The sequence below is a fragment of the Chiloscyllium plagiosum genome, unplaced genomic scaffold (assembly GCF_037043375.1).
Source record: "Chiloscyllium plagiosum isolate Xiang-an unplaced genomic scaffold, Cpla_swu_hap1 HiC_scaffold_29, whole genome shotgun sequence".
NCBI classification, from domain to species: domain Eukaryota; kingdom Metazoa; phylum Chordata; class Chondrichthyes; order Orectolobiformes; family Hemiscylliidae; genus Chiloscyllium; species Chiloscyllium plagiosum.
In genome coordinates, this window is record NW_028270167.1 from 51,494,019 (window position 1) to 51,520,758 (window position 26,740).

A 26,740-nucleotide genomic window follows, 5' to 3' on the forward strand; every position below is an offset into this window, starting at 1 on the left:
ACACTCGGGGACACTCTGGGATTCCCTATCTCTCACACACACTCGGGTAACTCCGGGATTCCCTATCTCTCACACACTCTCGGGGACACTGGGATTCCCTATCTCTCTCACACTCTCGGGGACTCTCTGGGATTCCCTCTCTCACACACACTCGGGGACTCTCTGGGATTCCCTATCTCTCACACACACTCGGGGACAATCTGGGATTCCCTATCTCTCACACACTCCCGGGGACACTCCGGGATTCCCTATCTCTCACACATACTCGGGGACCCTCCAGGATTCCCTATCTCTCACACATACTCGGGGACACTCTGGGATTCCCAATCTCTTTCTCACCCTCGGGGATTCCGTATCTCTCACACACACTCGGGCACTCTCTGGGATTCCCTATCTCTCACACACTCTCGAGGACACTCTGGGATTCCCTATCTCTCACACACACTCGGGGACACTCTGGGATTCCCTATCTCTGAAACATTCGGGGACTCTCTGGGATTCCCTATCTCTCACGCACACTCGGGAACTCTCTGGGAATCCCTAACTCTCACGCACACTCGGGCACACTCTGGGATTCCCTATCTCTCACACACACTCGGGGATTCCCTATCTCTCTCACACACACTCGGTGACGCTCCGAGATTCCCTATCTCTCACACACAGTCGTGGACACTCCGGGATTCCCTATCTCTCACACACACTCGGGGACACTCTGGGATTCCCTATCTCTCACACACAGTCGTGGACACTCCGGGATTCCCTATCTCTGAGACACTCCGGGACCCCCTGTGATTCCCCATCTCTGACACACACTCGGGGACACTCCGGGATTCCCTATCATTCACACACACCCAGGGATCCCTATCTCTCCGAGACACTCGGGAACTCTCTGGGATTCCCTATCTCTCACCCACATTCTGGGATTCCCTATCTCTCGCACACACTCGGGGACTCTCTGGGATTCCCTATCTCTCACGCACACTCGGGAACTGTCTGGGAATCCCTAACTCTCGCGCACACTCGGGAACTCTCTGGGAATCCCTAACTCCCGCGCACACTCGGGGACACTCTGGGATTCCCTATCTCTCGCGCACACTCGGGGACACTCTGGGATTCCCTATCTCTCGCGCACACTCGGGGACACTCGTGGATTCCCTATCTCTCACCCACACTCGGGGACACTCGTGGATTCCCTATCTCTCACCCACACTCGGGGATTCCCTATCTCTCACCCACACTCGGGGATTCCCTATCTCTCACCCACATTCTGGGATTTCCTATCTCTCACCCACATTCTGGGATTCCCTATCTCTCACCCATATTCTGGGATTCCCTATCTCTCAGAGACACTCGGGGAGTCTCTGGGATTCCCTATCTCTCGGGGAGTCTCTGGGATTCCCTATCTCTCGGGGAGTCTCTGGGATTCCCTATCTCTCGGGGAGTCTCTGGGATTCCCTATCTCTCACGCACACTAGGGGATTCCCTATCTCTCTCACCCACTCGGAAACTCTCTGGGATTTCCTATCTCTCAGAGACACTCGGGGACCCTCTGGAAATCCATATCTCTCACGCACACTCGGGGACTCTCTGGGATTTCCTCTCTCACACACACTCTGGGATTCCCTCTCTCACACACACTCTGGGACTCACTGGGATTCCCTTTCTCTCTCATACGCTGGTATCCCCTCTCTGACACACTCTGGGACTCACACACACACACACACTCTGGGACTCTCGCTCTCTTTCTCTCTCTCTCTCTCTCTCTCTCACACACACACACGGACTCTCATACACACACAGGGACTCTCACTCACACACACACACACTCTTGGACTCTCACTCACACACACACACACACTCTTGGACTCTCGCTCTCTTTCTCTCTCTCTCTCTCTCACACACACACATGGACTCTCTCACACACACAGGGACTCTCTCTCTCTCACACACACACAGGGACTCTCTCTCTCTCTCACACACACACACACACACACACACAGGGACTCTCTCACACACACACACACACTCTTGGACTCTCTCTCTCTCTCACACACACACACACTCTTGGACTCGCTCTCACACACACACACACAGTCTTGGACTCTCACTCACACACACACACACACATGGACTCTCAATCACACACACACACACACACTCTTGGACTCTCACTCACACACACACACACACTCTTGGACTCTCACTCACACACACACACACACTCTTGGACTCTCACTCACACACACACACACACACACACACACTCTTGGACTCTCACTCACACACACACACACACACACTCTTGGACTCTCTCTCACACATACACACACACTCTTGGACTCTCACACACACACATACACACTCTTGGACTCACACACATACACACTCTTGGACTCACACACACACACACTCTTGGACTCACACACACACACACTCTTGGACTCACACACACACACACACTGGGACTCTCACAGACACACTACGCTGGGTCTCAGGAATTCACACACACACACACACACACACACTCTCTCTCTGGGACACTCTCACATCATCTGGGACTCTCTGGGATTCCCTCTCACAAACTCTTGGACTCCCTCTGCCACTTTCTGGGGCTCTCTTACACTCTGGCACAGCCTGGGACTCTCTCACACACACCCTGAGATACTGTTCCACACTCACGGATTCTCTGGGATTCCCTTACACACTCTGGCACACTCAGAGATTCTCTCATACACTCGGGGCTTCCGTTACACACTCTGGGACTCTCTCTCACTCACTGTGGGATTCTGTTTCACATTCTGGGATTCCCTTCAAACACTCTGGGATACTGGGACTCTCTCACACCCCCTGGGACACTCTCAAATTCTTTCACACACTCAAGTATCCCAAACACACTTTGGGACAATCTGGGATTCCGTTACGCAATCTGGGACACTGGGACCCTCTCCCACACACTCTCGGTACACAGTCTGGGACACACTGGGATTCTTTCACCAACTCTGGTACACTGTGGGACTCTCTCTGACACTCTTGGACGCTCTGGGATTGCCTCACAGACTCTGGGATTCCATTACACTCTGGGTCACCCTGGGACGCTCTCTCTTGCGCGCTGACACCCTGGGACACGCTCTTGCACGCGCGCACACACACTGGGACGCTCTCTCTCTCGCGCGCGTGCACATACCCTGGGATATTCTGTGATTCTCTCACAAACCATGGGACTCTCTCACGCACTCAGAGTGGTGGCAACGGTGTTGGGGCAATGGGTTTGGGGGCAAAGGAGTTGGATGGGGTGGGGTGGAATGGCGTTGCACGGGGTTGGGGGGGAAGGGCGTTGCACGGGGTTGGGGGGGGGAGAATCGGCGTTGCACGGGGTTGGGGAGGAGAAACGGCGTTGCACGGGGTTGGGGGGGAGAAACGGCGTTGCACGGGGTTGGGGAGGAGAAACGGCGTTGCTCGGGGTTGGGGGGGGAGAAACGGCGTTGCACAGGGTTGGGGGGGGAGAAACGGCGTCGCACGGGGTTGGGGGGGAGAAACGGCGTCGCACGGGGTTGGGGGAGAACGGCGTCGCACGGGGTTGGGGGAGAACGGCGTCGCACGGGGTTGGGGGAGAACGGCGTTGCACGGGGTTGGGGGAGAACGGCGTTGCACGGGGTTGGGGGAGAACGGCGTTGCACGGGGTTGGGGGGGAGAACGGCGTCGCACGGGGTTGGGGGAGAACGGCGTCGCACGGGGTTGGGGGAGAACGGCGTCGCACGGGGTTGGGGGAGAACGGTGTCGCACGGGGTTGGGGGAGAACGGCGTCGCACGGGGTTGGGGGAGAACGGCGTTGCACGGGGTTGGGGGAGAACGGCGTTGCACGGGGTTGGGGGAGAACGGCGTTGCACGGGGTTAGGGGAACGGCGTTGCACGGGGTTGGGGGGAAACGGCGTTGCACGGGGTTGGGAAGAACGGCGTTGCATGGGGTTAGGGGAACGTCGTTGCACGGGGTTAGGGGAACGGCGTTGCACGGGGATGGGTGGAATGTGAATGGGGGAATGGCGATGCACAGGGTTGGAGGAACGGGGTTCTGGGGGGCAGAATGGCATTGCACAGGGTTGGGGGGGTCGGCGACGCACGGGGTTGGGGGAAACGGCGTCGCACGGGGTTGGGGGAACGGCGTCGCACGGGGTTGGGGGGGGTAACGGCGTTGCACGGGGTGATGGGGACGGGATTGGGGGAACGTCGTTGCACAGTGTTGGGGGATGGGGATGGGGAACGGCGTTGTACGGGGTTGTGGGGAACAGGGTTGGGGGAGCAGCCTTGCACGGTGTTGGCGGGGTGGTGGGACAGGGTTTGGGGAACAGTATTGCACGGGGTTGGAGGGGAACGGTGTTGCACGGGGTTGGGGGACGGGTTTGGGGGAACGACGTTGCACAGTGTTGGGGGATGGTGTTGGGGGAAAGGCATTGCACGGGGTTGGGGGACGGGTTTGGGGGGAACGGCATTGCACGGCGTTGGGGGGAACGGCGTTGCACGTGGTTGGGGGAAACGGTGTTGCACAGGGTTGGAGGGATGGGGTTTGGGGAACGGCGTTGTATGGGGTTGTGGGGAACAGGGTTGGGGGAGCAGCCTTGCACGGTGTTGGCGGGACGGGGTTGGGGGACGGTTTGGGGGAACGTCGTTGCACAGTGTTGGGGGACGGGGTTGGGGGAACGGCGTTGCACGGGGTTGGGGGAACAGCGTTGGACGGGTTTGGGGGGGAATGGAGTTGCACGGAGTTGGGGGGGATGGCGTTGCACGGGGTGGGGGGACGGCATTGAACGGGGTGGGGGGAACTGCGTTTCATGGGGTGGAGGGGACGGCGTTGGGGACGAACAGTGTTGGGGGAGAACAGTATTGCATGTGGTGCGGGGGAATGGCGTTGCATGGGTTTGATGGGACAGAGTTGGGGGGGGAGCGGCGTTGCATGGGTTTGATGGGACAGAGTTGGGGGAACGGCATTGCATGGGGATGGCGGACAGGATGGGGGGGAATGGGTTGGGGGAACGGGTTTGCACGGGATGGGGGGACAGGGTTGGAGGGAACGGCGTTGCACGGGGTTGGGGATGGGGTTTGTGGGAATGGCGTTGCGGGAAAACCGCGTTGCATGGGGTTGGGGGAACGGCGTTGCACGGGGTTGGTGGGATGGGGTTGGGGAAGCGGGTTTGCACGGGGTGGGGGGACAGGGTTGGGGGGAATGGCGTTGCACGGGGTTGGGGGAAACAGTGTTGGAGGAGGTTGGGGGGGAACTGTGTTGCACGCGTTTGGGGTGACGGGGTTGGGGGGAACGGCGTCGCACGGGGTTGGGGGGGAACGGCGTCGCACGGGGTTGGGGGGGAACGGCGTGGCACGGGGTTGGAGGGAACGGCGTGGCACGGGGTTGGGGGGGAACGGCGTGGCACGGGGTTGGGGGGGAACGGCGTGGCACGGGGTTGGGGGGGAACGGCGTGGCACGGGGTTGGGGGGGAACGGCGTGGCACGGGGTTGGGGGGGAACGGCGTGGCACGGGGTTGGGGGGGAACGGCGTGGCACGGGGTTGGGGGGGAACGGCGTGGCACGGGGTTGGGGGGGAACGGCGTGGCAAGGGGTTGGGGGGAACGGCGTGGCACGGGGTTGGGGGGGAACGGCGTGGCACGGGGTTGGGGGGGAACGGCGTGGCACGGGGTTGGGGGGGAACGGCGTGGCACGGGGTTGGGGGGGAACGGCGTGGCACGGGGTTGGGGGGAACGGCGTGGCACGGGGTTGGGGGGAACGGCGTGGCACGGGGTTGGGGGGGAACGGCGTGGCACGGGGTTGGGGGGGAACGGCGTGGCACGGGGTTGGGGGGAACGGCGTGGCACGGGGTTGGGGGGGAACGGCGTGGCACGGGGTTGGGTGGGGAACGGCGTGGCACGGGGTTGGGGGGAACGGCGTGGCACGGGGTTGGGGGGAACGGCGTGGCACGGGGTTGGGGGGAACGGCGTGGCACGGGGTTGGGGGGAACGGCGTGGCACGGGGTTGGGGGGAACGGCGTGGCACGGGGTTGGGGGGAACGGCGTCGCACGGGGTTGGGGGGACGGTGTTGCACAGGTATATGGGGAATGTGGTTGGGGGAATGGCGATGCACAGGGTTGGGCAGAGCGGTATTGCATGGGGTTGGGGGGACAGCGTTGCACAGGGTTGGGGGAACAGTGTTGCACGGGGTTGCGGGGATGTGGTTGGAGGGAATGGTGATGCATGGGGTTTGGGGGAACGGCATTGGGGGAACGGTGTTGCACGGGGTTGGGTGGAACGGCATTGCGCGGGATTGGGGGAACGGCGTTGCGCGGGATTGGGGGAACGGCGTTGCACGGGGTTGGGGGGGAACGGCGTTGCACGGGGTTGGGGGGGAACGGCGTTGCACGGGGTTGTGGGGGAACGGCGTTGCACGGGGTTGGGGGGGAACGGCGTTGCACGGGGTTGGGGGGGAACGGCGTTGCACGGGGTTGGGGGGAACGGCGTTGCACGGGGTTGGGGGGGAACGGCGTTGCACGGGGTTGGGGGGGAACGGCGTTGCACGGGGTTGGGGGGGAACGGCGTCGCACGGGGTTGGGGGGAACGGCGTCGCACGGGGTTGGGGGAACGGCGTCGCACGGGGTTGGGGGGAGAACGGTGTTGCACGGGGTTGGGGTGGAACGGCGTTGCACGGGGTTGGGGGAACGGCGTTGCACGGGGTTGGGGGGGAACGGCGTAGCACGGGGTTGGGGGGGAACGGCGTTGCACGGGGTTGGGGGGGGGAACGGCGTTGCACGGGGTTGGGGGGAGAACGGTGTTGCACGGGATTGGAGGGGAACGGTGTTGCACGGGGTTGGGGGGGAACGGCGTTGCACGGGGTTGGGCGGGGAACGGTGTTGCACGGGATTGGGGGGGAACGGTGTTGCACGGGGTTGGGGGGGAACGGTGTTGCACGGGGTTGGGGGGGAACCGTGTTGCACGGGGTTGGGGGGAACGGCGTTGCACGGGGTTGGGGGGGAACGGTGTTGCACGGGGTTGGGGGGGAACCGTGTTGCACGGGGTTGGGGGGAACGGCGTTGCACGGGGTTGGGGGGAACGGCGTTGCACGGGGTTGGGGGGATGGAGATGGGGATGGCGTGGGACGGGTATGGGGAGAAACAGCGTTGCACGGGATTGGGGGAACGGCGTTGCATGGGGTTGGGGGGACGGAATTGCACGGGGTTGGGGTGAACGGCGTTGCACAGAGTTGGGGGAAAAGGCGTTGCACTGGGTTGTGGGGGTGGTGTTGCACGGGGTTGAGGGGAACGGGGTTGTGTGGCGGGACACGGCATTGCACAGGGTTGGGGCAACAACGTTGCACGGGGTTGCGGGGACAGTGTTGCACAGGGTTGGGTGGAACGGTGTTGCACGGTGTTGTGGGGACGGCGTTGCACAGGTTTGGGGGATGTGGTTGGTGTAATGGTGATGCACGGGTTTGGGGGGTCGGAGTTGGGGGAATGGTATTGGGGGGTAGGGGGTTGCACGGGGTTTGGGGAACGGCATTGGGAGAACGGCGTTGCACCGGGTTGGGGGAATGGCGTTGCACGGGTTTGGGGGGAACGGCATTGGGGGTACGGCGTTGCACGAGATTGGGGGGGCGAAAGGCGTTGTACGGGGTTGGGGGAAACGGTGTTGCACGGGGTTGAGGGGGAACGGCGTAACACGGTTTTGGGGGGATGGGGATGGGGGAACGGCGTGGGATGGGTTTGGGGGGAATTGCGTTGCACGGGGTTGCGGGCGAACGGCGTTGGGGGGAACAGTGTTGCACCGGGTGGGGGGGAACGGTGTTACATGTGGTGGGGGGAAACAGTGTTGTATGGGGTTGGGGGGAACGGCGTCGCACTGGGTTGTGGGGGCGGTGTTGCACGGTGTTGAGGCAATGGCGTTGCACGATGTTGGGTGACAGGCTTGGGAGGAACGGCATTGCACAAGGTTGTGGGGAGGGTTTTACACAGGGTTGGAGGGATGTGGTTGGAGGGAATGGTGATGCACGAGGTTGGGGTGTCGGGGTTGGGGGGAACAGCATTGGGGTGTATGGCGTTGCACGGGGTTGGGAGGACGGGGTTGGGGGGACCAGCATTGGGGTGTACGGCGTTGCACGGGGTTGGGAGGACGGGGTTGGGGGGACCAGCATTGGGGGGTATGGCACTGCACGGGGTTGGGCGGAACGGCGTTGCACAGGATTGAAGGGAGCGGCATTGCACGGGGTTGGGGTGAACGGTGTTGGGGGGAAACAGTGTTGCACGGGGTTGGGGGGACGGGGTTGGGGGAACGGCGTTGTACGGGGTTGGGGGACAGGGTTGGGGGGAACGGCGTTGTAGGGGGTTGGGGGACAGGGTTGGGGGGAACGGCGTTGTACGGGGTTGGGGGACAGGGTTGGGGGGAACGGCGTTGTATGGGGTTGGGGGACAGGGTTGGGGGGAACGGCGTTGTACGGGGTTGGGGGACAGGGTTGGGGGAAAGGGGTTGGGGGGAACGGCGTTGAACGGGGTTGGGGGGACGGGATTGGGGAAACGGGGTTGTGGTGGAGGGAATGACATTGCACAGGGTTGGGGGGACGGCGTTGCACAGTGTTGGGTGGATGGGGTTGGGGGGACCGGCATTGGGGGGTGTTGGGGGGGCCGGGTTGCACGGAGTTGGGGGTGAACGGCGTTGCACGGGGTTGGGGGAACGGCGTTGCACTGGGTTAGGGGGAACGGCGTTGCACGGGGTTGGGGGAACGGCGTTGCACTGGGTTAGGGGGAATGGCATTGCACGGGTTTGGGGGGGGAACGGCGTTTCACGGTGCTGGGGGGAACGGCGTTTCACGGGGTTGGGGGGACGGGGTTGACGGGGACGGGGTTGGGGGGAACGGGGTTGCGCAGGGTTGGTGGGACAGGGTTGGGGGAACGGCGTTGCACGGGGTTGGGGGACAGGGTTGGGGGGGAACGGCGTTGCACGGGGTTGGGGGAAAGGGTTGGGGGGGAACGGCGTTGCACGGGGTTGGGGGGATGGGATTGGGCGAACGGGGTTGTGGTGGGGGAACGGCATTGCACGGGTTTGTGGGGGAACAGCGTTTCACGAGGTTGGGGGACGGGGTTGCACGGGGTTGGGGGTGAATGGCGTTTCACGAGGTTGGGGAACGGCGTTGCACTGGGTTAGGGAGAATGGCATTGCACGGGGCTGGGGGGGGAACAGCGTTTCACGGTGCTGGGGGGAACGGCGTTTCACGGAGTTGGGGGGACGGGGTTGAGGGAGAATGGGGTTGGGCAGTATTGGGTGGACAGGGTTGGGGGGAACGGGGTTGCGCGGAGTTGGGGGGACAAGGTTGGGGGGAACGGGGTTGCGCGGGGTTGGGGGGACAGGGTTGGGGGAACGGCGTTGCACGGGGTTGGGGGACAGGGTTGGGGGGGACGGCATTGGGGGGAACGGCGTTGCACGGGGTTGGGGGGATGGGATTGGGCGAACGGGGTTGTGGTGGGGGGAACGGCATTGCACGGGTTTGTGGGGGAACGGCATTTCACGAGGTTGGGGGGACGGGGTTGCACGGGGTTGGGGGTGAATGGCGATGCATGGGTTAGGGGGAACGGCATTGCACTGGGTTGGGGGAACAGCGATGCATGAGTTAGGGGGAACGGCGATGCACGGGTTAGGGGGAACAGCGTTGCACTGGGTTGGGGGAACGGCGTTGCACTGGGTTGGGGGGAACGGCGTTGCACTGGGTTGGGGGGAACGGCGTTGCACGGGGTTGTGGGGATGGGGCTGAGGGGGAACAGGGTTGCTCAGTGTTGGGGGACGGGGTTGGGTGGGGACGGGGTTGGGGAGAACAGGTATGGGCGGGGACGGCGTTGCACTGGGTTGGGGGGACGGCGTTGCACGGGGTTGGGGGGGAACGGGGTTGGGGGTAATGGGGTTGCACAGGGTTGGGGGGATGGGGTTGGGTGGGGATGGGGTTGGGGGAACGGTTTTGGGCGGGGACGGCGTTGCACAGGGTTGGGGGAACGGGGTTGGGGGGTCATTGCATGGGGTTGGACGGGGACGGAGTTGGAGGAACGGGGTTGCACAGAGTTGGGGGAATGGGGTTGGGGGGAACAGCATTGCACAGTGTTGGGGGACGGGTTTGGGCGGGGATGGCATTGCACGGTGTTGGGCGGGTACAGGGAAGGGGGAACGTGGTTGGGGGGGAACGGCGTTGCACGGGATTGGGGTACGGGGTTGGGAGGGCGGCGTTGTGGGGGACGGGGTTGGGGGGACGGTGTCAGACGTGGTTGATGGGAGCAGCGTTGGACGCGGTTGGGGGTGGGTGGGGAGACAGGAGCCCACTGTAAATTGAGATACATCCCACCCAGCCCCTCAGCGTCCCCTGTACACACTGACACATTCCCCCTCCTCAACCCCCCACCTCGGAGCCCCCTGGAAACACTGACACATTCCCCTCCGCCCACCCCTCTCGGAGCCCCCTGGAAACACTGACACATTCCTCTGGTGTATTAATCCGTTCCTGAAAGTTAGTGTCAACATCCCCACAATCACGCTAAATCAGCTTCTCTCAAGCTCCCACTCACAATGAAAGCAATAGCTCCCTCTACAAATGGGTGAAATGAACAATCCAAATGATACCCTTCCATTTCCTACACCAAAGCAGTGACTACTCTTCAAGCTGACAATCTGGGCCTCCAATTAATCTCTCTGTTCTAGGAATTCACTGAGTAAATATTAAAGAAATATCCATTATGAACCTGACAGACCACTTTTCAGGGATTCCCCCTGAGGGAGAATGTGTATATTGGGTATCTCATGAATTGTCCCAACTGCTGGAAGTGTTTCTCCATCGAGATCCTCTGATTCAGAGTCCAGAAGCCGGGATGTGTGGAAGGACAGGACTGTGAGAGCTACTGTATACCACATCTGACAGTGTCAGTCACAAAAATAAATCTCTCGGTTTGAATCCTGTCATGGTCAGTGAGGATCAGTAATGGACGTCTGATTCCCTGTCTGGGAGAAAACCTTGCTATTTTGCAAGATCAGCATTTTAAATTGAATATTCCCACGTATCAGAACTGCCTCCAGAGTCAGCGATGAACAGTGGACCCTAATTTACACCCAGACATCAATGAGACTCAAAAAGAGTCCTTGCTGTTTCAATAGCGCAATCACAGTGCCACAGCCAAGCAAATGAGGGGATTGTTTCTCCCAAAAAAACTTTAGCAACACAGACAGAACGATACCATTTAGCCCCAGGAGCCTGACTGCAGCTTAATAACATTCTTTGTTCTGATTAAAAGATTGTAGGCAGCACGTGGCACAGTGGTTAGAACTGCTGCCTCACAACGCCAGAGACCCGGGTTCATTTGCCGCCTTAGGCGACTGACTGTGCAAACTCCACCCATTCTCCCTGTGTCTGCATGGGTTTCCTCTGGGTGCTTGGGTTTCTTTCCACAGTCACAAAGATGTGCAGGTTAGCTGAATTGGCCATGCTGAATTGGCCGTAGTGTTAGATGTAGGAGAATGGGTCTGGGTGGTTTGCGCTTCGACGGGTCGGTGTGGACTTGTTGGGCCGAAGGGCCTGTTTCCACACTGTAATGTAATGTAATCTAATTTGTTTAAATCACTTCATGCAGAATTTACAAAGGAAATCTGCATTATTGGGAGCATAATCTTATTAGTGACAGTCTGTTGCACACAGTAACATGATCCTCTCACAAACACAAGCTTTTGTTTTATGTTGAAATTGAAATATTAAGCCAAAAAGGTTATGTAAACAATCTACTGCTTGTCACTTTAATAAACAAACTTTCTGATAAGGTAATGCTCAAAGTGTTATAAAGTTGAAGGTGTGTACTCTATCTTTAAGAGGGAGGGAACACTCTTCTGAACTGTGTACTGTATATGACCAGCCAGCAAGCCAAAGTGTACTGGGAAAAGAAACAAATGCAACATTTGGCTGTGAAATATAGACCTATGTTAGTTGCTGTTTTGACAAAATTCAAATTTAACCTAACAGTTTAAATTATACCCCAAGATTCTAAAACCCAATTGAGTTTGAATTTATTGTTTTGCCAGCATCAAGCCAATGAGATGATCTGATGGGGGCGTATAAAATGTGGACATTTTAAAAATTGGTCAGAGAGTAACTGCTGTCTGGGAGAGTCAACATCTTGCTCACCAATAAATTAGGAAAGTCTCTCAATCAAAGGGTACCTTTCCATATGAAACAAACTCAGAGTAAAAGAAGACAACGACGACCCAGGGAGATCCTCAGCCAGAAGCAGAAAGACACAAAATTCACGAGTCACTGTGTGGGTTAGAAATTAAATTGATGTAATTTTAATAAGTGTCTTATTGAAATAACATATAGTTATAGGGCTGGAGGCAGATAATATGCAGTGAAGAGAAAGGGAGAGCTTAGATTTATGAATAGTTGTTTAATATTCACTTTGAGTTAAAAATAGATTAATGCTATTTTCTTTAAATAGTGGAATGTGTGAGTTTTCTGTCACTAAGACTTTAACAGATTATGTGGGGAGGTGAACTTTTCTGGGTGTTTGGTTTAACTAACAGAGGGGGTCACCGTCATGTTGTAACAAAAGAAACACGACAAAGAACAGTACAGCACAGGAGCGGGCCCTTCAGCCCAGAATGTTGTGCTGAATGTGACACCAAATTAAACTCATCCTTTCTTCCTATCTTTGTTCCATATCCTTGCATATTCACATGCTCACCCAAAAACCCCTTAAACAACCCTCTCATTTCTGCCTCCTCCACCATCCCTGGCAACATGTTCCAGATTCCGACCACTCTCTGTGGAAAACATATTACCCCTCACATCTCCTTTGAGCTCTCCCCCTCTCACCTTAAATGCACATTCTCTAGTAAAGATATTTCAACTCTGGGGAAAACATTTTGACCAGCAACCTTGTGCATCTCATGGCGCTGCGCTGACTGTCCCTAATTAGGCCATTCTTTACCAAATGCACATAAATCCTATCCGTAAAAATTCTGTCCAAAGCTTCCCAACCACTGAGGTGAGACTCACCAGGGTATAACTTCCTGGATTGTCCCTACTTCCCTTCTTGAAGAGCGGAACACCATAAGCTACTCACCAGTCCTCTGCGACCTTTACACTGGCAAGTGAGGACTCAACAATCATGTCCAAGACCCCAAAAATCTCCTGTCTTGCCTTTCTCAATAACCTGGGGTAGATACCGTCGGATCCTCGGGATTAATCCACTTTAATGCTGTTCAAGAAATCTAATGCTTCTTTCTCGACCTCAAAAATACCCGAGCACATTAGCATACTCCACACAAATCTCATTATCCCCAATATCCTTTTCCTGGGTGAATGCCGATGCAAAGTAATTATTTAGGATCTCGTCCACTTCCACTGACTTCAAGCACAAGTTCCTTCCTTTAGTCTTGACTGGCCCGACTTCTTTCCAAGTTATGTGGAAGCTGTGGAAAGAGTGCAGAGTAGATTTACTAGGATATTGCCTGGTATGAAAGGAAGGTCTTACAAGGAAAGGCTGAGGGAATGGAGGCTGTTTTAGTTGGAAAGAAGAAGGTCGAGAGGTGACTTAATTGCCTGCAACAGTAGTAGAATCGCCGACGCAAAGGGCATTTAAATGGGCATTGGACATACATATGGGTAATATTGGAAGGGTGTAGGTTAGATAGGCATCAGATTATTTTCAAAGGTCGGTGCAACATTGAGGGTCAAAAGGCCTGTACTGCGCTGTAACAATCCATGTTCACATCCTCTTGTGAGTAATTATCTCCAGAACGATTTGGGATGCTCTTTTCCCCTACTTGCGAAGGGCATGCCACACCTTGCTCTGCTCATTCCCGGTTCAGGTTCCTTCCAGCTTTTGTTTTTTTACGTTCCTCACATGCCATGCCCAATTCCAACTTCCCAAACCTTGCATAGGCTTGTTTTTTTTCCCCTTTTGACTAAATTCCCAGCCTCCCTTGTTATCCAAGGGGCCCTTACATTACCAGCCTTATCCCTCCTCCTTACTGGAACATGCTGGTCGTGAACTCCAATCAGCAAGCCTTTAACTAACACCCACGTGCCCAATGTGGCATTGTCTGATGACAGCTCCTCCCAATTAACACTCCCTAGCTCCTGCCTAATACTGACATCATTTGCAATCCCACAATTTAGAAACATCCCATTTATTCGTAGCTGCCTTAAAAAAAACTTAAGTTGTGATCACTGTTTCCAAAATGGTCTCCCACTGAAAGGTCAGTCACCTGGCCAGGCTCATTCAGCAATATAAGGTCCACTATGGCCCCTACCCCTCCTTTACACTACTATTTCAAGAAACCCTCTTGGATACACTTAATAAACTCTGCACCGTCTCAGCTTCTTGCTCTAAAGTAGTGCCAGCAAATGGTGGGGAAGTTAAAGACACTTTGAGAACTCTGTTGTTATTGCCTCTGCCGAGATATTCTGCCAAGATATTTGTACCTCGAGGTATCGTTGGCAGCTTGAGGGTCCTATAGTATAATCCCATTAACTGCATCCTTCTTATCCACGTTGCCTCAGTGGGCGAGCCCCTCCAGTATGTCCTGGGTGCAGACATAACATTCACCCGATTGGTAATGCAGCTCCTCCACCTCTTTTACCGTCCTCTCCATCTCATCTGAAACAATGAAACCCTGGAATATTGAGCAGCCAGTCCTATCCTTCTCCGAACCAAATCTCTGGAATGGCCACAATATCGGATCTGTGCTTATCTACTTTAACTATGTTGCGCCTTGTGTTGAAATTAACTCAATCAGCCCATTCGTACAATGGTGTTCATTTCTCTGTATTTCCTTTCTGATTGATTCGTATACATCTTCCGACCTTCCTTACCTCCTACGTGCTGCCCTGCTGCTGTGATTTCCAGGACCTTGCCATTCTAGGTTAAACCCTTCCCTTGTAGCAGGAACAAGCCTCCCAGTGAGGATATCAGTTCCCCTCTAGTTCAGGTCCCAATTATTCAAGATCCTGAAACTCTCCCCCTATACCAGCTCTTCAGCCATGCATTCATCTCTGCTATCTTTCAATTCCTTGTCTCACAAGCACATGGGACTGGTGGTAACGCAATGATTACTAGCCTCAAGGTTCTGCTTTTCTCCCAATTCAGAATTTCAAGCAAATGCTCAGAGATGTCCTTGACTCAGGCACCAGGGATACAACAGTCTCAGACGCAGCCACAGTAACACCTGTCTATGCCCCCAACTAGTGCTTCTCCTCCCATTTTCGCTCCCTTGGATTTTGCCCGACCTTGGTCTACAGCACAGTCAGTTATAGAGTCATAGAGTCCTACAGCACAGAGAGAGGCCCTAAGGGCCAGACTGATCCCTGGCAAACATAATGTCCATCTATGGTCACCCCATTTCCCTGCCCATGCCCCATCTCCTTCTAATCCTTTCCTATCCATGTATTTGTCCAAATGCCTTTTAAATGTTGTTCATGTCCCTGCCTCAGCCACTTCCACTGACAGCTCATTCCGTATGAGAATCAGCATCTGTGTAAAAAAGTTGCTGCTAACGTTCCCTTTTATTCTTTCCCCTCTAACGTTAAACTGATGCCCTCTAGTCCTCAATTCTTCAACCCTGGGAAAAAGACTGAATGCATTCACCCTATCCATGCCTCTCATGATCATATACATTTCTATAAGATCTCCCTTATGTCTCCTGTCCTCTGAAGAAAAATGTCCAGCTTGTCCAACCTCTTCCGATAACTCAGGCCATTGAGTATTATAGACCTGGCTACCGCTGTGCTACTCCCCTGAGAAGCTATCCCCAACAATACACCAGCTCTCTCTCCTTAAACATCCCGCATCCAACCCCATCTTTGTCCCCTGTACGATCCTCAGTTTCCTGCTCTTGCTCCAACCCAACCACGCGGACACCTACCTGATGGAACCTGGATGCTTGGACAGGACAAGATCATGGGTGTTTTTAAACGCAATGAATGGAATTCTGAAATTATATTTGGACTGAATGTAATGTAGAGCAGCGTGAAATGGAGGTGGATGACTTACGTGACTTGCTGTAAGGATACTGACAGTAGAATCTGAGGCGATCGTGAGTATATGGAGGTAGAATGTGGGAAACGAGCTGGGACTGTATTGGAGTAGTCATGGTGAGAGAGAACAAATGCTGGATGGAGGGTTTCAGCAGCTGACGGCCTGACACTGAGGTGAACCATCGGAAACTGTGCAAGTAGCCACCATCTAATAGGACAGAGAAACTGATCCATCGGCCTGAAACTGACTGACCACGTGGCTGTCAATGAATCTAATACAAGTGAATGGAAACATTGCTCAGAGTCTGTTTCTGTAACATTCAACACAACCAGGAAATGGAAAGTGAATAATGAGCTGAAAACAAGGCCACTGCTCTGTTAGAGTCAAAATCATTCAATGTTCAGTCACTGAATATTCTCACCTGCAGAAAGGAATCTCCCAGAATCACAGCAGAAGGAGAAAACAAACTTGGCAGAGACAGAATGAAGCCACCGCCTGCATCACAACAGCTCAGAACAAAGAGGCTGAATTCTCAATCAACTGACAAGCAATACAGATACTTTCAGAGTTACAGATAGAGTTCAGAATTATTCAGGAAACAGACTTACCAGATACATTGGGAGGTGGTGTGTGCCAGAAATCCATGAAATAGCTTTGTGATGTGCCGTTTTTTCGTTGAGAAATGATTCTTTGTTGAAGAGCAGATGCATAGCTCACTGATTATTAGATTTACAGACAAAGGAAACCTGATCAAGGACTCACAGGTCAATTACACTGTTAGTGACAGTCCATCGCACACAACAACAGCCTGTTACACAGAGAACAGAACAGATTCTAGTTTAACAGAGACACTCTCACAATGAACATCTGCTGCTTTAATAAAAATGTTACCTGTTTGAAGAAAAGGAACATATCAACAATACAGCGAGACTTTTAAACTGCCCAATGTAACTGTGGAGTTTTTACCCAATTCAGTGATCACTGTTTCTATGTATTTTGAAGCTATTTTGAGCAGGGTATCTATCGTGGGTCAGTGTGGACTTGCTGGACTAAGGGCCTGTTTCCACACTGGAGGGATACTATTCAATATAATTATCAACCTGTCCCACAGCAGGATGGGTAAGGCCCGAGGGGAGTCTGAACTGGGGAGGGGTTGTGTCCCACAGCAGGATGGATAAGGCTCGAGGGGGGTCTGAACTGGGGAGGGGTTGTGTCCCACAGCAGGGTGGGAAAGGCCCGAGGAGAGTCTGTACCGGGGAGGGGTTGTGTCCCACAGCAGGATGGGTAAGGCCAGAGGGGGGACTGTACCGGGAAGGGGTTGTGTCCCACAGCTGGATGGGGAAGGCTCGAGGGGAGTCTGAACTGGGGAGGGGTTGTGTCCCACAGCTGGATGGGGAAGGCTCGAGGGGAGTCTGAACTGGGGAGGGGTTGTGTCCCACAGCTGGATGGGGAAGGCTCGAGGGGAGTCTGACCTGGGGAGGGGTTGTGTTCCACAGCTGGATGGGGAAGGCCCGAAGGGAGTCTGTCCCGGGAAGGGGTTGTGTTCCACAGCAGGATGGATAAGGCTCGAGGGGAATCTGAACTGGGGAGGGCTTGTGTCCCACAGCAGGATGGATAAGGCTCGACGGGAGTCTGAACTGGGGAGGGGTTGTGTCCCACAGCAGGATGGTTAAGGCCAGTCAAGAGTCTATACTGGGGAGCAGTTGTGTCCCATGGCAGGAAGGGTGAGGCCCGAGGGTACTCTGTACCAGGGAAGGTATGCGACCCAAAGCAGGACAGGTAAGGCTCAAGGGTAGACTGTACTGGGGAGGGGTTGTGTCCCACAGCCAGACGGTTAAGGCCCGAGGAGAGTCTGCACCAGGGAGAGGTTGTGTCTCACAGCAGGATGGGTAAGGCTCGAGGGGAGTCTGTTCCTCAGAGGGGTTGTATCCCACAGCAAGACGGTTAAGGCCAGAGAGTAATCTGTACTGGGGAGGGTATGCGTCCCAAATTAGGATGGGTAAGCCTCAAGGGTAGACTGTACCAGGGAGGAGTTCGGTCCCACAGCAAGATGCGAAAGGCCTGAGGACAGTCTGTACTGGGGATGGAATGTGTTGCACAGCAGAATGGGTAAGGCCAGAGGGAACACTGTACCCAAGTGGGGTTGTGTCCAACAGCAGGGTGGGCAAGGCTCAAGATTAGACTTTACCAGGGAGGAGTTCAGTCCCACAGCAGGATGGGTAAAGCCTAAGGGGAGTCTGTACCAGGGAGGTGTTGTGTCCCACAGCAGAATGGGTAAGGCCCGAAGGGAGTCTGTACCGGGGAGGGGTTCAGTCCCACAGCAGAATGGGTGAGGCCCGAGGGCCATCTGTACCGGTGAGGGATTGTGTCCCACTTCAGGATGGGTAATTAGATTAGATTACATTACAGTGTGGAAACAGGCCCTTCGGCCCAACAAGTCCACACCGACCCGCCGAAGCGCAACCCACCCATTCCCCTACATTTACCCCTTACCTAACACTACGGGCAATTTAGCATGGCCAATTCACCTGACCTGCACATCTTTGGACTGTGGGAGGAAACCGGAGCACCCGCAGGAAACCCACACAGACACGGGGGGAACGTGCAAACTCCACAAAGTCAGTCGCCTGAGGCGGGAATTGAACCCGGGTCTCTGTCGCTGTGAGGCAGCTGTGCTAACCACTGTGCCACCATGCCACCCACAAATGTCCGAGGGAAGTCTGTACCGGGGAGGGTTTGTGTCCCACAGCAGAATGGGTAAGGCCTGAGGAGTGACCGAGAGCAAAGATTTACTTAGGGAGCTGAGGGGCAACATTTTCCACAGAGGACGGTTCATATACAGAATGGACTGCCAGTGGCACATGGGAGAAACAACATGGAAAAGACATTTGGGCAGGAACATGGAGGGGAGAAAGTTTGAAGGGCCATGGGCCAAACGCAGGGAAATGCAACTCATTCAGTTCAGGAAACCTGGCCAGCATTGGTGACTTCGGCCAGAGAGTCATGCAGCACAGAAACAGACCCTAAGTCTTGCGTTATTGAGGGAGTGGACTCTTGTGACAAGGCATGTTGTCGAGACTGAAGTAAGTTACAGAGATATGGATGGTCGTCTGGACTAGAGCAGGTTCAAACGTATGAAGTGATTGGTGAGAGGGGAGGAAAGTACAGAGATAGGAACTGTTTTTAGCATTAGAATGACTGATCCACATGACAAGCCACAGATACAGTGTGGGAGAGGGAACACAGAATGGAACATTCCCAGACAGCATTCCCACCCTCTCGTGGAAGGCCTGCTTTCCCCTCTTTTGTACTGATGCTCACTAAGACAGCACAGGCTTGGATTGATAACTGTGACACTCCCGATGTTGTCTTAGTACAACAAAACTTGCAGTAAAGGCGGTGACCGAACCAGGGGTGTGTCTGTATTGTGCTCCCCTTCCAGCGCTATAGCTATGTCATGTCCTGTTAACTGATGTTTGGAGCCCTCTCATTGCTCTCTGCACTGTGAGTGATCTTACCTCACTGCAGGATTTATTGAAGGCTCCAGATCTCCCTGCCCTGTGTCTCTCTGGCTGACAAACCATCTTCAATGAGGGATGGATTAGACACCCAGCAGCTGGGAAGTCTATTAGGTCAGGACCTTCCTGAGTACCTACAGACAGATAAACAGAATTGGAAATTAGAATGATGCAGTGATGGCTACACATGTCAAATGGCACTGAGTCCGACAGAAATCTGGAACACCCCAGTCTCCATCGTCTATCTGGAGTGGAGAATTCTGTTTGCTCAGGATCTGGAGTAGCTGCAAGAGCGAGGGACACTGACAGAGGCAACAATTCGACCCACACAGTGAGGGATACCACATGGAGAGTTACTAAGTAATATCACCAGAGTGCAAGATCAAACAATTGTGCAGGAAGAAAGGGTTTTGATTCTTGTTCAACTGGGATGCGCAACTTGTGAGCAGGCGAAGTGATGGCCTATTGGCATTATTGTGGAACAATTTATCCAGAAACTCAGCAAGTGTGCTCTGGACACAGGTTCAAATCCCACCATTGCAAATGATTGAATGTGAATTAAATGCTTCAAAAAAGATGTAACTAAAAACCTGTGAGTGAGTATTAGACAATTGCTGATGTTAAGAAAAATCCACCGGGTGCATTCATGTCTTTAGTGAAGTAATTTTAAGGTGGGTCTTTTCTCCAATTGTCCTCGACCCCAATAGCCCCGCTCACCTGCGCATTGACCTTCTCAAGATGGCGGCTCTGAGGCCCGCACTCCCTCTTCCCTCAAACAAATGGCGGCCGTCACCCTGGGCCGCTTTCCCGACAGAGACCACCATCTCCTTATCAGGGCCTGGAGAGTCTTTTTCGGGTTTTTTCACCTGTATCGGCGTCTTGTGAATTCTCTCCGCTCCTTTCTCCCAGTGAGTCTCCCACACGCCACTCTCTGAAGCCGAGCGTAGCCGCACCCGGAGAAAGCTGCTCCAAGTCTCGCCGTGTCCTGGTTAATGTGACACTGCGCATGCCCTTCATAGAAACCAAACTGCGCGTGCATCGAAGATTATCAGTGAGTTTATAGAGAATATTCATAACTGCATAGAATCACGGGAGAAATATTAGACATTAGCAATTGCTCTGTCGAGTTACAGTCATTGAGATGGTTCATATCCAAATAGATTTTTCCATCCAACTTAATCATACCGGCCAGGTATGTAAATTTCCAATCATTCTGGGAATTTGAAAATAAGTTTGTTACTCGAGTTGTGTAAATCGATTAGAAATATGTACATTGTAAGATTTACATCTTAACTATGTTGTCAGATTTACATCTTAACGATTTCTTTAAAACCTCACATTGTTTTATGAGAGGGGATAATACTCCACTATGTCGTGAGAATGATCAATCCTGCAAAACAGTTTACTTTCTGACCAATGCTGAAGCGTTCACTCCCGAGAATGCATTGGTCCCGCTCCTCACTCACTCTGTTTGGAGGACCGGACGCTGCTCTGTCCTCCAGTTCCGCCCCTTCCTCCCAATTGCAGTGTTGATTGTGGCGCGACTCAGCAGCTAAGCAACAGAAACATTAAGGAACAAGGGAATAAGAGAGAATCTGGATAAAGTAGACTGGAAACAAAAATTTTATGGTGGGAAGTTGATGAGCAGTGGAAGAGTTTCAAAGACATTTTACAAAGGTCTATTCCAGTGAAATGGAAGGACTGTATGAAAAGGCATACTCAGCAATGGGTATCTGAGGAAAGTGATCAAATTAGACCATAAGACCATAAGACATAGGAGTGGAAGTAAGGCCATTCGGCCCATCAAGTCAACTCCGCCATTTAATTATGGCTGATGGGCATTTCAACTTCACTTACCCACATTCTCCCCGTAGCTCTTAATTCCTTGAGACATCAAGAATTTATCAATCTCTGCCTTGAAGACATTTAGCGTCCCAGCCTCCACTGCACTCCATGGCAATGAATTCCACAGGCCCCACGCTCTGGCTGAAAAAATGTTTCCGCATTTCTGTTCTGAATTTATCCCCTCTAATTCTAAGGCAGTGCCCACCGGTCCTAGTCTCCTCACCTAACAGAAACAATTTCCGAGTGTCCACCCTTTCCAAGCCATGTATTATCTTGTAAGTTTCTAATAGATCTCCCTTAACCTTCTAAACTCCAATGAATACAATCCCAGGATCCTCAGCTATTCCTCATATGTTAGACCTACCATTCCAGGGATCATCCGTGTGAATCTCCGCTGGACACGCTCTCGTGCCAGTATGCCCTTCCTGAGGTGTGGGGATCAAAACTGGACACAGTACTCCAAATGGGTCCTAACCAGAGCTTTTTAAAGTCCCAGTAGCACATCGCTGTTTTTCTCTTCCAACCCTCTTGAGATAAATGACAACATCACATTCGCTTTCTTAATCACGGATTCAACCTGCATGTTTACCTTTAGAGAATCCTCGACTAGCACTCCCAGATCCCTTTGTACTTTGGCTTTATGAATTTTCTCACCGTTTAGAAAGTAGTCCATGTTCGTATTCATTTTTCCAAAGTGCAAGACCTCGCATTTGCTCACGTTGAATTCCATCAGCCATTTCCTGGACCACTCTCCCAAACTGTCTAGATCCTTCTGCAGCCTCCCCACTTCCTTAGTACTACTTGCCTAACTTCGTATCATCAGCAAACTTCGTTGGAATGCCCCCATCCCTTCATCCAGATCATTAATATATCATGTGATCATGCAGGAAACCATGCCTGGGATCCAATGAACAACAAGTCCAGCAGTAACTTTAGTGCAATTGCCGAATGGGCAGACTGTTCAAGTCCAAGTAGTTATCCAAGCAGCTCAGTCCTCAGTCACGCAGTCCCCTCAAGTTCAGACTGCTCAGATTTCTACTATACTTTAAAATGAAGACTCCCAGGAATCTGTGGATAGCACGACTGACTCTCAGAAACGTAGAGAAATTCTATCGAGACGGCCTTCATACAGGAAAATCCTGAATGAACTTTCTTCTGATCCCCCCAGTGTGCCAAGAAATCGATGAGGAGAAATCAGAAGAAGAGACTGTCTCAACCATTACTACAACGATGATGCAGACACCCATCTATCAGGTTAGCAGTGGACAATACATTGCTATGACACAGGGGGAAGCAATTCAGCTGGCCAACAATGGTAAAGATTAAATGCAAGGACTCCACACATGAACAATGACCAATACAGCGACAGCCAAGGTTGGAGCAGCCATTATACAGTATGCACAGAGCTCTGATGGACCGCAAATCTTTGTGCCGGGCAGCCAAATGCTTGTTCAAGATGCTGCTGGAGATGTCCAAACCTATCAGATCCGCACAACTCCTAACTCCACTGCTGACCAGGGAATGGTTATGGCATCTTCACCAGTCCTGCAAAGCCAGCCCCAGAATGCTGAAGAAACCACTCGTAAACGTGAGGTCTGCCTCATGAGAAACAGGGAAGCAGCTCGAGAGTACCATTGCAAGAAGAAATAGTATGTGAAATGCTTGGAGAATTGGGTTGCTGTTCTGGAAAATCAAGTTGAAAGAGAAGTCGGACAAAGTGGCCAAAAACAGCATGAAACTAGAACTGGGAAAATGTTAAAGGTCAACCGAAAGCCACAGGAGCTATAAAGAAAAGTAATATAGAACATGAGAAAAATAAACTAGCACAGATTACAAAGACAGAAGGGAAAAGTTTATATAAATATATATAACGAGAAAAGAATGGCTAAAGTAAATGTTGGTCCTTTGGAAAATGAGAAGAAGCATTTAGTTATGGGATATCACAGTGGAGGATACTAATATCTTTCCAGTAACTAGCAAAGAGACAAAGGTAGGTGAGGATTTGGAAACTATCATTATTACAGAACAGCTAGCTTTAGACTGTTTTGAGGTAATTGAGCTAACGATAGAATAGTCTCCTCACCTTGATGGAATGCATCCCAGGGTACTAAAAGAGATGCTAGGAAAAATAGCAAATTCACTGGCAGTAATTTTCCAAAATTCACTGGAGCCTGTGGCAGTCCCAGCAGACTGCAAAACAGCAAAAGTGACACCAATGTTTTTAAAAGGAGGTAGACAAAAAGTGGGGAATTATGTACCAGTTACTTTATTCTCCTGTAGTGGAAAAGATGCTTGGGTCTATTATCAAGGAAGAAATAATAGAGAATCTCGATAGAAATTGTCCCATTGTACAGACACAGCATGAGGGGCAGGTTGACCAATCTTTTTGAATTCTATGAAGACTTTTCAAGTAAGGTAGACAACGGGGACCTAGTGGATGCGGTGTACCTGGATTGCCAAAAGACCATCAACAAGGTGCTGTGCAAGAGGCTGTTGCATAATATAAGGGTGCATGGCGTTACCGGCAGAGTATTAGCATGGATAGAAGATTGGTTGACTAATTGGAAGCAAAGTGTGGGGATAAATGAGCATTATTCTGGCTGGCAATCATTGACAATTAGTGTGCCTCAGGGATCGGTGTTGTGACTGCAATTATTTACAACTGATACAGATGATTTGGAGTTGGAACCACATGTAGGGTGTCAACGTTTGCATGTGACACTAAGATGATTAGCGGAACAAAGTGAGCGGAGGACTGTGAAACTTTGCAGAGGAACATAGATACATGGAGTGAGTGGGTAATGGTCTGTAAAATGAAATAGAATGTTTGTAAATATAAAGTTTATACTCTTTGGTTGTAGTAACATTTTTTAAAAAATCACTTGAATGTTAAAAAGTTGCATTATTTGCTCTGCAGAGTGACCTAAGCATCCTTCTACATGAAGGTTGGTCACCAGATACAATAATCAGTTCAGAAAGCAAATGGAATTTTGTCCTTCATTGCTGAAGGGATTATGTTTAAAAGCACAGGTTTTGTTTCAGCTGTATTTGGGTGTTGGTGAGGCCACACCTGGCGTACTGCATGTAATTTTTGTCTCCTTACTTGAGAAAGGATGTACTGGCACTAGAGGGGGTGCAGAGGAGGTTAACTAGGTTGATTCCAGAGTTGAGAGGTTCGGCTTAACAGTGACTGAGTAGATTGGGATTATATTCATTGGAATTCAGAAGAATGAAAACATATAAAATAATGAATGGAATGGATAAAATAGAAGTAGAGAGCTGTTTCCATTGGCAGGTGAAGCTAGGACAAGAGGGCATCACCGCAAGACGAGAGGCAGCAAATTTAAGACTGAATTGACAAGGAACTTCTTGACCTCTATGGAATTCACTGCCCAGGGAAGTAGTTGGTGCTCGTTCAGAAAACGTTTTTAAAACTAGGTTAGATTTTTAAAAATGTAATTAATTAATGAACACGGTGAGAACGTGGGTAAATGGTTCTGTGTCCACGAAATGATCAGCCATGATCTTATTGAATGGCAGAGCAGGCTCGAAGGGCAGGACGGCTTCTACTGTTCCTAGATCTTAGGTTATACATCCCCCCCCTCATTCGAGACTTGGAGGTGTTGGTGTTGGATTGGGATGGATAAAAGTAAAATTCACAGACCACCAGGCTATTGGTCAACAGGATTATTTGGAAGCACTAGGTTTGCTGCTTCTTCATCAGGGGGTTTTGAGATGCTGTTGTCATTTTTGTAACTCATGAACAGCAACAAAAGCCACGAAGCAATCCGCATGCTCCAGCCAACAATGCGCCCCGGGTGATTGATGTCAGCGGCGGACCAATGGAAAGGCAGGGACAGAGCTGAAGGACCTGGCGCACAGTTGGTCCTCCGACCAATCAGGGTGAATGAGGGGCGGGACCAGACTTGACCACTTGATCATCCTCGCGGTCGGTTCGGGATGTGTGGATGGAGAGCTGTTGGTAAAGATAGAAATAAACAGCAGGAAGCGGGAGGGAAATGGTGTCGGTATGGGTTGAGAGGGTTTACAGACATTTGGTGCACATCGAAAATACAAATTTGAAACTCAGTCCCGTTTTTGCAGTAAACGGGAAAATGCCTCATCCAGCGATTGATTCGAGTAAGCACCACCATCTTTATTCGGGGCAACGATTCACTGGACCCGTGCAGCCGCCAGCTTTGTCGGGGGCAAAGTTCAGCGGGACGCATGTGCAGCCCTCTCTGGTAGGGAGTCACAGGGCAGGATTTGCACAGAGCATATTCACACCCAGAGAAATGGATTTTTTTCTGGATTTGTTTTTTCATTCATTTAAATGATTTGGATGTGAATAGAGGCGGTACAGTTAGTAAGTTTGCAGGTGACACCAAAATTGGAGGTATTGTGGACAGTGATAAAGGGTATCTCAAAGTACAATGGGATATTGATCGAATGGAACAATGGGCTGGGGAGTGGCAGAAAGGGTTTAATTTAGATAAATGTGAGGTGCTGCATTTTAGAAAAACAAATCAGAGCAGGACTCACACACTGAATTGTAAGATCTTGGAAAATCTTGTGAACAAAGAGACCTTGGAATGTAGGTTCATATTTCCTTGAAAGTAGAGTTGCAGGTAGATACGACAGTGAAGAAGGCATTTGGTATGCTTCCCCTTATTGGTCAGAGCATTGGGTAAAGGAGCTGGACAGGTCATTGGTTAGGTCACTTTTGGAATATTGTGTGTAGTTCTGGTCTCCCTCCCATCAGAAGGAGGCACTGAAACTTGAAAGGTTTGAGAATAGATTTTCAAGGATGTTGCCAGTGTTGGAGGATATGAGTTGCGGGGAGAGGCATAATAAGCTGGGGCCATTTTCCCTGCAGTGTCATAGGCTGAGGTATGATGTTATAGAGGCTTATAAAAATCGTGAGGGACATTGATAGCGTAAGTAGACAAGGGTTGGTAGACCCCAGAACTAGAGGATATAGGTTTAGGGTGGAGTGGGAAATTCAAAAGGAGCCGAAAGGGCAACTAAAATTGTAACATTTCAAAGGCATTTGAATAGGAAGGGTTCAGAGGGATGTTGGCCAAGTGCTGGAAAATAGGAATACATTAGGTTAGAATATCTGGTTGGCAAAGATGGGTTGGACCAAAAAGTCTATTTCTGTGCTAGACATCTGACTGTGGGATCATAAAAGTGAACATTGCTCTGATTCATCTCTGGGCTCCTTGATGTCCACTTGTTTATTATCTAGCTTTCTCAGTCTCTCGTGTGTATTTTTGCTCTGTGTAGTATTTTACTATTACGTTCACAGTCCTCTTTGTAAATGAATTGTCCACTGCTGCCTGGCTC

At 52.3% G+C, this 26,740-nt stretch overlaps 1 long non-coding RNA gene and 1 pseudogene across 1 annotated transcript; one reads left to right on the plus strand and one right to left on the minus strand.

The window, feature by feature from the left end:
- Nucleotides 1–16,747: 16,747 nt before the first annotated feature.
- LOC148142300 (uncharacterized) lies at nucleotides 16,748–20,528 on the minus strand. The gene is made up of 3 exons (XR_015752104.1): nucleotides 20,416–20,528; nucleotides 19,550–19,683; nucleotides 16,748–16,839 (listed from the first exon to the last, which is right to left on the minus strand). It is a non-coding gene; the product is annotated as an uncharacterized LOC148142300 (long non-coding RNA).
- A 390-nt stretch (nucleotides 20,529–20,918) lies between these two features.
- LOC148142301 (cyclic AMP-responsive element-binding protein 1 pseudogene) lies at nucleotides 20,919–23,094 on the plus strand (annotated as a pseudogene).
- Nucleotides 23,095–26,740: the final 3,646 nt, after the last annotated feature.